This window comes from Synchiropus splendidus, chromosome 2 (assembly GCF_027744825.2).
Source record: "Synchiropus splendidus isolate RoL2022-P1 chromosome 2, RoL_Sspl_1.0, whole genome shotgun sequence".
Taxonomy (NCBI): Eukaryota; Metazoa; Chordata; class Actinopteri; order Syngnathiformes; family Callionymidae; genus Synchiropus; species Synchiropus splendidus.
This window is the reverse complement of record NC_071335.1, coordinates 41,574,737-41,587,261: the sequence shown is the minus strand read 5'-3', so window position 1 is coordinate 41,587,261 and position 12,525 is coordinate 41,574,737. Positions and strand designations below refer to the sequence as shown.

The window sequence follows — 12,525 nt, the reverse complement described above, 5'->3', positions numbered from 1 at the left end:
CCGCCGTCGTTAAAGCACATTACAATTAGTAAAATTACGTCCTCTAGTGGCCGCCGTCGTTAAAGCACATTACAGTTAGTAAAATCACGACCTCTAGCGGCCGCCGTCGTTAAAGCACATTACAGTTTGTAAAATCACGACCTCTAGCGGCCGCTGTCGTTAAAGCACATTACAGTTAGTAAAATCACGTCCTCTAGCGTCCGCCGTCGTTAAAGCACATTACAATTAGTAAAATCACGACCTCTAGTGGCCGCCCTCATTAAAGCACATTACAGTTAGTAAAATCACGACCTCTAGTGGCCGCCGTCGTTAAAGCACATTACAGTTAGTAAAATCACGTCCTCTAGTGGCCGCCGTCGTTAAAGCACATTACAATTAGTAAAATCACTACCTCTAGCGGCCGCCGTCGTTAAAGCACATTACAATTAGTAAAATCACGACCTCTAGTGGCCGCCGTGGTTAAAGCACATTACAGTTAGTAAAATCACGACCTCTAGTGGCCACCGTCGTTAAAGCACATTACAGTTAGTAAAATCACGACCTCTAGTGGCCGCCGTCGTTAAAGCACATTACAGTTAGTAAAATCACGACCTCTAGCGGCCGCCGTCGTTAAAGCACATTGCAGTTAGTAAAATCACGACCTCTAGCGGCCGACGTCGTTAAAGCACATTACAGTTAGTAAAATCCCGACCTCTAGTGGCCGCCGTCGTTAAAGCACATTACAGTTAGTAAAACCACGACCTCTAGTGGCCGCCGTCGTTAAAGCACATTACAGTTAGTAAAATCACGACCTCTAGTGGCCGCCGTCGTTAAAGCACATTACAATTAGTAAAATCACGACCTCTAGTGGCCGCCGTCATTAAAGCACATTACAGTTAGTAAAATCCCGACCTCTAGTGGTCGCCGTCGTTAAGGCACAGTGTGAAATAGTAATCGCGACCTCTAGTGTCCGTCGTCGTTAAAGCATAGTAGTAAAATCACAATGACGCTTAGCAGCAACAGTTACTCAAACACCTTCAATAGTAAAATGACACCGTCTAAAAGCACCTAACCGGAACATAGACAAACCGCATTACAGATAAAACACACACACACGCACACACACACACGCACGCACGCACGCACGTACGCGCACACACACACACACACACACACACACACACAATAGCGAACATACAACCATTCAACTGATACTGAACGGTAGAGATGTGTTGAAAAAAATTGAGATTCGTATCTTACCAAACGTTGGTGTTGGTGTTGGTGTTGAAGCGACAGGTAGAAGGTGTGGCGTGCTCGTTGTCTTTGTATCTGTTTTCATGTGAAAAAATAAATAAATAAATACAGCAGTGAAACGTAAACTATCACTCCAAAATGTTTTTTCCCACCTCCTATCAGCTGAGGCGTCTGGTGAGTTAAAGAATCAACGAGCGGGTGCCCTACTCCTTCGACCTCTGACTGATCGTCTGTTTTCATACGCACAGGCGTTGAATAAAACAAAAAACATAGGTAGTTAAATATAAAATACATCGACAGACTGTGGTTAAAATACTTTTTTTTAATTGAACTGAATGTTTTGCTCTCACCGTTGAACAGTTGGAGTTCAATGAATGATCAGCATCCACAGGGTCCGGATGACTTCCCGGTCGTGTCTGATTTCCGGGTTCCGGGTGATCTTTTCATGCACACACACACACACACACACACAAGTATTTCTTTCTTTTTGTTTTGGTATCCGGGGCGATGTCCGCGGCTTGTCTGTGGTTGCTGGCTGTGGTGATGGTGTCGGCGACGGTGGCTGTGGAGGTGCGGATAGCCCAGATGCCGACGTCGAGTCTTCAGCAGGGAACGGTCCGGATAGTAGATCCAGAGGTACTGAGGAAACCGGCGTCGATGTCTCCCACAAAGGCCAAGACCCAGAGGGGAGAGCTGAAACAGAATACCGACAACAACACAAATGTAAATACAATCTAGAAGCAAGACCTCGGATAGCAGTTAATATGATATTAATATAAACAGAGTGTAAATGTAGGGATCTACTAAGGATCAACATTTAAAGCGTAAAAACAAATAGTAAATCACTAGTGTATACTCTCATTAAACCACTTTACAATAAGTAAAATCACGACCTCTAGTGGACGCCGTCGTTAAACCACATTACAGTTAGTAAAATCGCGACCTCTAGTGGCCGCCGTCGTTAAAGCACATTACAATTAGTAAAATCACGACCTCTAGCGGCCGACGTCGTTAAAGCACATTACAGTTAGTAAAATCACGACCTCTAGCGGCCGCCGTCGTTAAAGCACATTACAATGAGTAAAATCACGTCCTCTAGTGGCCGCCGTCGTTAAAGCACATTACAGTTAGTAAAATCACGACCTCTAGCGGCCGCCGTCGTTAAAGCACATTACAATTAGTAAAATCACGACCTCTAGCGGCCGCCGTCGTTAAACCACATTACAGTTAGTAAAATCACGACCTCTAGTGGACGCCGTCGTTAAACCACATTACAATTAGTAAAATCACGACCTCTAGTGGCCGCCGTCGTTAAAGCACATTACAGTTAGTAAAATCACGACCTCTAGTGGCCGCCGTCGTTAAAGCACATTACAATTAGTAAAACCACGACCTCTAGCGGCCGCCGTCGTTAAACCACATTACAGTTAGTAAAATCACGACCTCTAGTGGACGCCGTCGTTAAACCACATTACAATTAGTAAAATCACGACCTCTAGTGGCCGCCGTCGTTAAAGCACATTACAGTTAGTAAAATCACGACCTCTAGTGGCCGCCGTCCTTAAAGCACATTACAATTAGTAAAATCACGACCTCTAGTGGCCGCCGTCGTTAAAGCACATTACAATTAGTAAAATCACGACCTCTAGTGGCCGCCGTCGTTAAACCACATTACAGTTAGTAAAATCACGACCTCTAGTGGCCGCCGTCGTTAGAGCACATTACAGTTAGTAAAATGACGACCTCTAGTGGCCGCCGTCGTTAAACCACATTACAGTTAGTAAAATCACGACCTCTAGTGGCCGCCGTCGTTAAAGCACATTACAATTAGTAAAATCACGACCTCTAGTGGCCGCCGTCGTTAAAGCACATTACAGTTAGTAAAATCACGACCTCTCGTGGCCGCCGTCGTTAAAGCACATTACAGTTAGTAAAATCACGACCTCTAGCGGCCGCCGTCGTTAAAGCACATTGCAGTTAGTAAAATCACGACCTCTAGTGGCTGCCGTCGTTAAAGCTAATTACAGTTAGTAAAATCACGACCTCTAGCGGCCGCCGTCATTAAAGCACATTACAATTAGTAAAATCACGACCTCTAGTGGCCGCCGTCGTTAAAGCACATTACAGTTAGTAAAATCACGACCTCTAGTGGCCGCCGTCGTTAAAGCATGGTGTAAATTAGTAATCCCGACCTCTAGTGGTCGCCATCGTTAAAGCATAGGGTGAAATAGTAATCGCGACCTCTAGTGTCCGTCGTCGTTAAAGCATAGTAGTAAAATCACAATGACGCTTAGCAGCAACAGTTACTCAAACACCTTCAATAGTAAAATGACACCGTCTAAAAGCACAAAGCCGGAACATAGACAAACCGCATTACAGATAAAACGCACACACACACGCACGGACGCACGTACGCACGTACGCGCACACACACACACACACACACAAGTATTTCTTTCTCTTTGTTTTGGTTTCCGGGGCGATGTCCGCGGCTTGTCTGTGGTTGCTGGCGGTGCTGATGGTGTCGGCGACGGTGGCTGTGGAGGTGCGGATAGCCCAGATGCCGACGTCGAGTCTTCAGCAGGGAACGGTCCGGATAGTAGATCCAGAGGTACTGAGGAAACCGGCGTCAATGTCTCCCACAAAGGCCAAGACCCAGAGGGGAGAGCTGAAACAGAATACCGACAACAACACAAATGTAAATACAATCTAGAAGCAAGACCTCGGATAGCAGTTAATATGATATTAATATAAACAGAGTGTAAATGTAGGGATCTACTAAGGATCAACATTTAAAGCGTAAAAACAAATAGTAAATCACTAGTGTATACTCTCATTAAACCACTTTACAATAAGTAAAATCACGACCTCTAGTGGACGCCGTCGTTAAACCACATTACAGTTAGTAAAATCACGACCTCTCGTAGCCGCCGTCGTTAAAGCACATTACAGTTATTAAAATCACGACCTCTAGTGGCCGCCGTCATAAAAGCATAGTGTAAAATAGTAATCCCGACCTCTAGTGGTCGCCGTCGTTAAGGCACAGTGTGAAATAGTAATCGCGACCTCTAGTGTCCGTCGTCGTTAAAGCATAGTAGTAAAATCACAATGACGCTTAGCAGCAACAGTTACTCAAACACCTTCAATAGTAAAATGACACCGTCTAAAAGCACATAGCCGGAACATAGACAAACCGCATTACAGATAAAACGCACACACACGCACGCACGCACGCACGTACGCGCACACACACACACACACACACACACACACAATAGCGAACATACAACCATTCAACTGATACTGAACGGTAGAGATGTGTTGAAAAAAATTGAGATTCGTATCTTACGTTGGTGTTGGTGTTGGTGTTGAAGCGACAGGTAGAAGGTGTGGCGTGCTCGTTGTCTTTGTATCTGTTTTCATGTGAAAAAATAAATAAATAAATACAGCAGTGAAACGTAAACTATCACTCCAAAATGTTTTTTCCCACCTCCTATCAGCTGAGGCGTCTGGTGAGTTAAAGAATCAACGAGCGGGTGCCGGGTGATCTTTTCATGCACACACACACACACACACAAGTATTTCTTTCTTTTTGTTTTGGTATCCGGGGCGATGTCCGCGGCTTGTCTGTGGTTGCTGGCTGTGCTGATGGTGTCGGCGACGGTGGCTGTGGAGGTGCGGATAGCCCAGATGCCGACGTCGAGTCTTCAGCAGGGAACGGTCCGGATAGTAGATCCAGAGGTACTGAGGAAACCGGCGTCGATGTCTCCCACAAAGGCCAAGACCCAGAGGGGAGAGGTGAAACAGAATACCGACAACAATACAAATGTAAATACAATCTAGAAGCAAGACCTCGGATAGCAGTTAATATGATATTAATATAAACAGAGTGTAAATGTAGGGATCTACTAAGGATCAACATTTAAAGCGAAAAAACAAATAGTAAATCACTAGTGTATACTGTCATTAAACCACATTACAATTAGTAAAATCACGACCTCTAGTGGACGCCGTCGTTTAACCACATTACAGTTAGTAAAATCACGACCTCTAGTGGACGCCGTCGTTAAAGCACATTACAGTTAGTAAAATCCCGACCTCTAGTGGCCGCCGTCGTTAAAGCACATTACAATTAGTAAAATCACGACCTCTAGCGGCCGCCGTCGTTAAACCACATAACAGTTAGTAAAATCACGACCTCTAGTGGCCGCCGTCGTTAAAGCACATTACAATTAGTAAAATTACGACCTCTAGTGGCCGCCGTCGTTAAAGCACATTACAGTTAGTAAAATCACGACCTCTAGCGGCCGCCGTCGTTAAAGCACATTACAGTTAGTAAAACCACGCCCTCTAGCGGCCGCTGTCGTTAAAGCACATTACAGTTAGTAAAATCACGACCTCTAGTGGCCGCCGTCGTTAAAGCACATTACAGTTAGTGAAATCACGACCTCTAGCGGCCGCCGTCGTTAAAGCACATTACAGTTAGTAAAATCACGACCTCTAGCGGCCGCTGTCGTTAAAGCACATTACAGTTAGTAAAATCACGACCTCTAGCGTCCGCCGTCGTTAAAGCACATTACAATTAGTAAAATCACGACCTCTAGTGGCCGCCCTCATTAAAGCACATTACAGTTAGTAAAATCCCGACCTCTAGTGGCCGCCGTCGTTAAAGCACATTACAATTAGTAAAATCACGACCTCTAGCGGCCGCCGTCGTTAAAGCACATTACAATTAGTAAAATCACGACCTCTAGTGGCCGCCGTCGTTAAAGCACATAACAGTTAGTAAAATCACGACCTCTAGTGGCCGCCGTCGTTAAAGCACATTGCAGTTAGTAAAATCACGACCTCTAGTGGCCGCCGTCGTTAAAGCACATTACAATTAGTAAAATCACGACCTCTAGTGGCCGCCGTCGTTAAAGCACATTACAGTTAGTAAAATCCCGACCTCTCGTGGCCGCCGTCGTTAAAGCACATTACAATTAGTAAAATCACGACCTCTAGCGGCCGCCGTCGTTAAAGCATAGTATTAAAATCACAATGACGCTTAGCAGCAACAGTTACTCAAACACCTTCAATAGTAAAATGACACCGTCTAAAAGCACATAGCCGGAACATAGACAAATCGCATTACAGATAAAACACACACACACGCACACACACACACACACGCACGCACGCACGCACGTACGCACGTACGCGCACACACACACACACACACACACACAATAGCGAACATACAACCATTCAACTGATACTGAACGGTAGAGATGTGTTGAAAAAAATTGAGATTCGTATCTTACCAAACGTTGGTGTTGGTGTTGGTGTTGAAGCGACAGGTAGAAGGTGTGGCGTGCTCGTTGTCTTTGTATCTGTTTTCATGTGAAAAAATAAATAAATAAATACAGCAGTGAAACGTAAACTATCACTCCAAAATGTTTTTTCCCACCTCCTATCAGCTGAGGCGTCTGGTGAGTTAAAGAATCAACGAGCGGGTGCCCTACTCCTTCGACCTCTGACTGATCGTCTGTTTTCATACGCACAGGCGTTGAATAAAACAAAAAACATAGGTAGTTAAATATAAAATACATCGACAGACTGTGGTTAAAATACTTCTTTTTTATTGAACTGAATGTTTTGCTCTCACCGTTGAACAGTTGGAGCGACCCGTTCAATGAATGATCAGCATCAACAGGGTCCGGATGACTTCCCGGTCGTGTCTGATTTCCGGGTTCCGGGTGATCTTTTCATGCACACACACACACACACACACACAAGTATTTCTTTCTTTTTGTTTTGGTATCCGGGGCGATGTCCGCGGCTTGTCTGTGGTTGCTGGCTGTGCTGATGGTGTCGGCGACGGTGGCTGTGGAGGTGCGGATAGCCCAGATGCCGACGTCGAGTCTTCAGCAGGGAACGGTCCGGATAGTAGATCCAGAGGTAATGAGGAAACCGGCGTCGATGTCTCCCACAAAGGCCAAGACCCAGAGGGGAGAGCTGAAACAGAATACCGACAACAACACAAATGTAAATACAATCTAGAAGCAAGACCTCGGATAGCAGTTAATATGATATTAATATAAACAGAGTGTAAATGTAGGGATCTACTAAGGATCAACATTTAAAGCGTAAAAACAAATAGTAAATCACTAGTGTATACTCTCATTAAACCACTTTACAATTAGTAAAATCACGACCTCTAGTGGACGCCGTCGTTAAACCACATTACAGTTAGTAAAATCGCGACCTCTAGTGGCCGCCGTCGTTAAAGCACATTACAATTAGTAAAATCACGACCTCTAGTGGCCGCCGTCGTTAAAGCACATTACAATTAGTAAAATCACGACCTCTAGTGGCCGCCGTCGTTAAAGCACATTACAGTTAGTAAAATCACGACCTCTAGTGGCCGCCGTCGTTAAAGCACATTACAGTTAGTAAAATCACGACCTCTAGTGGCCGCCGTCATTAAAGCACATTACAGTTAGTAAAATCACGACCTCTAGTGGCCGCCGTCATTAAAACACATTACAGTTAGTAAAATCACGACCTCTAGTGGCCGCCGTCGTTAAAGCACATTACAGTTAGTAAAATCACGACCTCTAGTGGCCGCCGTCGTTAAAGCACATTACAATTAGTAAAATCCCGACCTCTAGTAGCCGCCGTCGTTAAAGCACATTACAATTAGTAAAATGACGACCTCTAGCGGCCGCTGTCGTTAAAGCACATTGCAGTTAGTAAAATCACGACCTCTAGCTGCCGGCGTCGTTAAAGCACATTACAGTTTGTAAAATCACGACCTCTAGCGGCCGCCGTCGTTAAAGCACATTACAGTTAGTAAAATCACGACCTCTAGTGGCCGCCGTCGTTAAAGCATAGTGTAAATTAGTAATCACGACCTCTAGTGGTCGCCATCGTTAAAGCATAGTGTGAAATAGTAATCTCGACCTCACGTGGCCGCCGTCGTTAAAGCATAGTGTGAAATAGTAATCGCGACCTCTAGTGTCCGTCGTCGTTAAAGCATAGTAGTAAAATCACAATGACGCTTAGCAGCAACAGTTACTCAAACACCTTCAATAGTAAAATGACACCGTCTAAAAGCACATAGCCGGAACATAGACAAACCGCATTACAGATAAAACACACACACACGCACACACACACGCACGGACGCACGTACGCGCACACACACACACACACACACACAAGTATTTCTTTCTTTTTGTTTTGGTATCCGGGGCGATGTCCGCGGCTTGTCTGTGGTTGCTGGCGGTGCTGATGGTGTCGGCGACGGAGGCTGTGGAGTTGCGGATAGCCCAGATGCCGACGTCGAGTCTTCAGCAGGGAACGGTCCGGATAGTAGATCCAGAGGTACTGAGGAAACCGGCGTCGATGTCTCCCACAAAGGCCAAGACCCAGAGGGGAGAGCTGAAACAGAATACCGACAACAACACAAATGTAAATACAATCTAGAAGCAAGAACTCGGATAGCAGTTAATATGATATTAATATAAACAGAGTGTAAATGTAGGGATCTACTAAGGATCAACATTTAAAGCGTAAAAACAAATAGTAAATCACTAGTGTATACTCTCATTAAACCACTTTACAATAAGTAAAATCACGACCTCTAGTGGACGCCGTCGTTAAACCACATTACAGTTAGTAAAATCACGACCTCTAGTAGCCGCCGTCGTTAAAGCACATTACAATTAGTAAAATCACGACCTCTAGCGGCCGCCGTCGTTAAACCACATTACAGTTAGTAAAATCACGACCTCTAGTGGAAGCCGTCGTTAAAGCACATTACAGTTAGTAAAATCACGACCTCTAGTGGCCGCCGTCGTTAAACCACATAACAGTTAGTAAAATCACGACCTCTAGTAGCCGCCGTCGTTAAAGCACATTACAATTAGTAAAATTACGTCCTCTAGTGGCCGCCGTCGTTAAAGCACATTACAGTTAGTAAAATCACGACCTCTAGCGGCCGCCGTCGTTAAAGCACATTACAGTTAGTAAAATCACGACCTCTAGCGGCCGCTGTCGTTAAAGCACATTACAGTTAGTAAAATCACGTCCTCTAGCGTCCGCCGTCGTTAAAGCACATTACAATTAGTAAAATCACGACCTCTAGTGGCCGCCCTCATTAAAGCACATTACAGTTAGTAAAATCACGACCTCTAGTGGCCGCCGTCGTTAAAGCACATTACAGTTAGTAAAATCACGTCCTCTAGTGGCCGCCGTCGTTAAAGCACATTACAATTAGTAAAATCACTACCTCTAGCGGCCGCCGTCGTTAAAGCACATTACAATTAGTAAAATCACGACCTCTAGTGGCCGCCGTGGTTAAAGCACATTACAGTTAGTAAAATCACGACCTCTAGTGGCCACCGTCGTTAAAGCACATTACAGTTAGGAAAATCACGACCTCTAGTGGCCGCCGTCGTTAAAGCACATTACAGTTAGTAAAATCACGACCTCTAGCGGCCGCCGTCGTTAAAGCACATTGCAGTTAGTAAAATCACGACCTCTAGCGGCCGACGTCGTTAAAGCACATTACAGTTAGTAAAATCCCGACCTCTAGTGGCCGCCGTCGTTAAAGCACATTACAGTTAGTAAAACCACGACCTCTAGTGGCCGCCGTCGTTAAAGCACATTACAGTTAGTAAAATCACGACCTCTAGTGGCCGCCGTCGTTAAAGCACATTACAATTAGTAAAATCACGACCTCTAGTGGCCGCCGTCATTAAAGCACATTACAGTTAGTAAAATCACGACCTCTAGTGGCCGCCGTCATTAAAGCACATTACAGTTAGTAAAATCCCGACCTCTAGTGGTCGCCGTCGTTAAGGCACAGTGTGAAATAGTAATCGCGACCTCTAGTGTCCGTCGTCGTTAAAGCATAGTAGTAAAATCACAATGACGCTTAGCAGCAACAGTTACTCAAACACCTTCAATAGTAAAATGACACCGTCTAAAAGCACATAACCGGAACATAGACAAACCGCATTACAGATAAAACACACACACACGCACACACACACACGCACGCACGCACGCACGTACGCGCACACACACACACACACACACACACACACACAATAGCGAACATACAACCATTCAACTGATACTGAACGGTAGAGATGTGTTGAAAAAAATTGAGATTCGTATCTTACCAAACGTTGGTGTTGGTGTTGGTGTTGAAGCGACAGGTAGAAGGTGTGGCGTGCTCGTTGTCTTTGTATCTGTTTTCATGTGAAAAAATAAATAAATAAATACAGCAGTGAAACGTAAACTATCACTCCAAAATGTTTTTTCCCACCTCCTATCAGCTGAGGCGTCTGGTGAGTTAAAGAATCAACGAGCGGGTGCCCTACTCCTTCGACCTCTGACTGATCGTCTGTTTTCATACGCACAGGCGTTGAATAAAACAAAAAACATAGGTAGTTAAATATAAAATACATCGACAGACTGTGGTTAAAATACTTTTTTTTAATTGAACTGAATGTTTTGCTCTCACCGTTGAACAGTTGGAGTTCAATGAATGATCAGCATCCACAGGGTCCGGATGACTTCCCGGTCGTGTCTGATTTCCGGGTTCCGGGTGATCTTTTCATGCACACACACACACACACACACACAAGTATTTCTTTCTTTTTGTTTTGGTATCCGGGGCGATGTCCGCGGCTTGTCTGTGGTTGCTGGCTGTGGTGATGGTGTCGGCGACGGTGGCTGTGGAGGTGCGGATAGCCCAGATGCCGACGTCGAGTCTTCAGCAGGGAACGGTCCGGATAGTAGATCCAGAGGTACTGAGGAAACCGGCGTCGATGTCTCCCACAAAGGCCAAGACCCAGAGGGGAGAGCTGAAACAGAATACCGACAACAACACAAATGTAAATACAATCTAGAAGCAAGACCTCGGATAGCAGTTAATATGATATTAATATAAACAGAGTGTAAATGTAGGGATCTACTAAGGATCAACATTTAAAGCGTAAAAACAAATAGTAAATCACTAGTGTATACTCTCATTAAACCACTTTACAATAAGTAAAATCACGACCTCTAGTGGACGCCGTCGTTAAACCACATTACAGTTAGTAAAATCGCGACCTCTAGTGGCCGCCGTCGTTAAAGCACATTACAATTAGTAAAATCACGCCCTCTAGCGGCCGCCGTCGTTAAAGCACATTGCAGTTAGTAAAATCACGACCTCTAGCGGCCGACGTCGTTAAAGCACATTACAGTTAGTAAAATCACGACCTCTAGCGGCCGCCGTCGTTAAAGCACATTACAATGAGTAAAATCACGTCCTCTAGTGGCCGCCGTCGTTAAAGCACATTACAGTTAGTAAAATCACGACCTCTAGTGGCCGCCGTCGTTAAAGCACATTACAATTAGTAAAATCACGACCTCTAGTGGCCGCCGTCGTTAAAGCACATTACAGTTAGTAAAATCACGACCTCTAGTGGCCACCGTCATTAAAGCACATTACAGTTAGTAAAATCCCGACCTCTAGTGGTCGCCGTCGTTAAGGCACAGTGTGAAATAGTAATCGCGACCTCTAGTGTCCGTCGTCGTTAAAGCATAGTAGTAAAATCACAATGACGCTTAGCAGTAACAGTTACTCAAACACCTTCAATAGTAAAATGACACCGTCTAAAAGCACATAGCCGGAACATAGACAAACCGCATTACAGATAAAACACACACACACGCACACACACACACACGCACGCACGCACGCACGTACGCACGTACGCGCACACACACACACACACACACAATAGCGAACATACAACCATTCAACTGATACTGAACGGTAGAGATGTGTTGAAAAAAATTGAGATTCGTATCTTACGTTGGTGTTGGTGTTGGTGTTGAAGCGACAGGTAGAAGGTGTGGCGTGCTCGTTGTCTTTGTATCTGTTTTAATGTGAAAAAATAAATAAATAAATACAGCAGTGAAACGTAAACTATCACTCCAAAATGTTTTTTCCCACCTCCTATCAGCTGAGGCGTCTGGTGAGTTAAAGAATCAACGAGCGGGTGCCCTACTCCTTCGACCTCTGACTGATCGTCTGTTTTCATACGCACAGGCGTTGAATAAAACAAAAAACATAGGTAGTTAAATATAAAATACATCGACAGACTGTGGTTAAAATACTTTTTTTTTATTGAACTGAATGTTTTGCTCTCACCGTTGAACAGTTGGAGCAACCCGTTCAATGAATGATCAGCATCCACAGGGTCCGGATAACTTCCCGGTCGTGTCTGATTTCCGGGTTCCGGGTGA

At 44.8% G+C, this 12,525-nt stretch overlaps 3 long non-coding RNA genes across 3 annotated transcripts; all 3 read right to left on the bottom strand.

Annotated features, from left to right (window-relative positions):
• Positions 1 to 1,239: 1,239 nt before the first annotated feature.
• Positions 1,240 to 1,780, bottom strand: LOC128754989 (uncharacterized). The gene is made up of 3 exons (XR_008414000.1): positions 1,584 to 1,780; positions 1,386 to 1,463; positions 1,240 to 1,308 (listed from the first exon to the last, which is right to left on the bottom strand). It is a non-coding gene; the product is annotated as an uncharacterized LOC128754989 (long non-coding RNA).
• Positions 1,781 to 3,443: 1,663 nt separating this feature from the next.
• Positions 3,444 to 4,774, bottom strand: LOC128754937 (uncharacterized). The gene is made up of 3 exons (XR_008413989.1): positions 4,724 to 4,774; positions 4,583 to 4,646; positions 3,444 to 3,901 (listed from the first exon to the last, which is right to left on the bottom strand). It is a non-coding gene; the product is annotated as an uncharacterized LOC128754937 (long non-coding RNA).
• A 5,632-nt stretch (positions 4,775 to 10,406) lies between these two features.
• Positions 10,407 to 10,937, bottom strand: LOC128754993 (uncharacterized). Its single transcript, XR_008414001.1, has 3 exons — positions 10,751 to 10,937; positions 10,553 to 10,630; positions 10,407 to 10,475 (listed from the first exon to the last, which is right to left on the bottom strand). It is a non-coding gene; the product is annotated as an uncharacterized LOC128754993 (long non-coding RNA).
• Between the last annotated feature and the right edge of the window lie 1,588 nt (positions 10,938 to 12,525).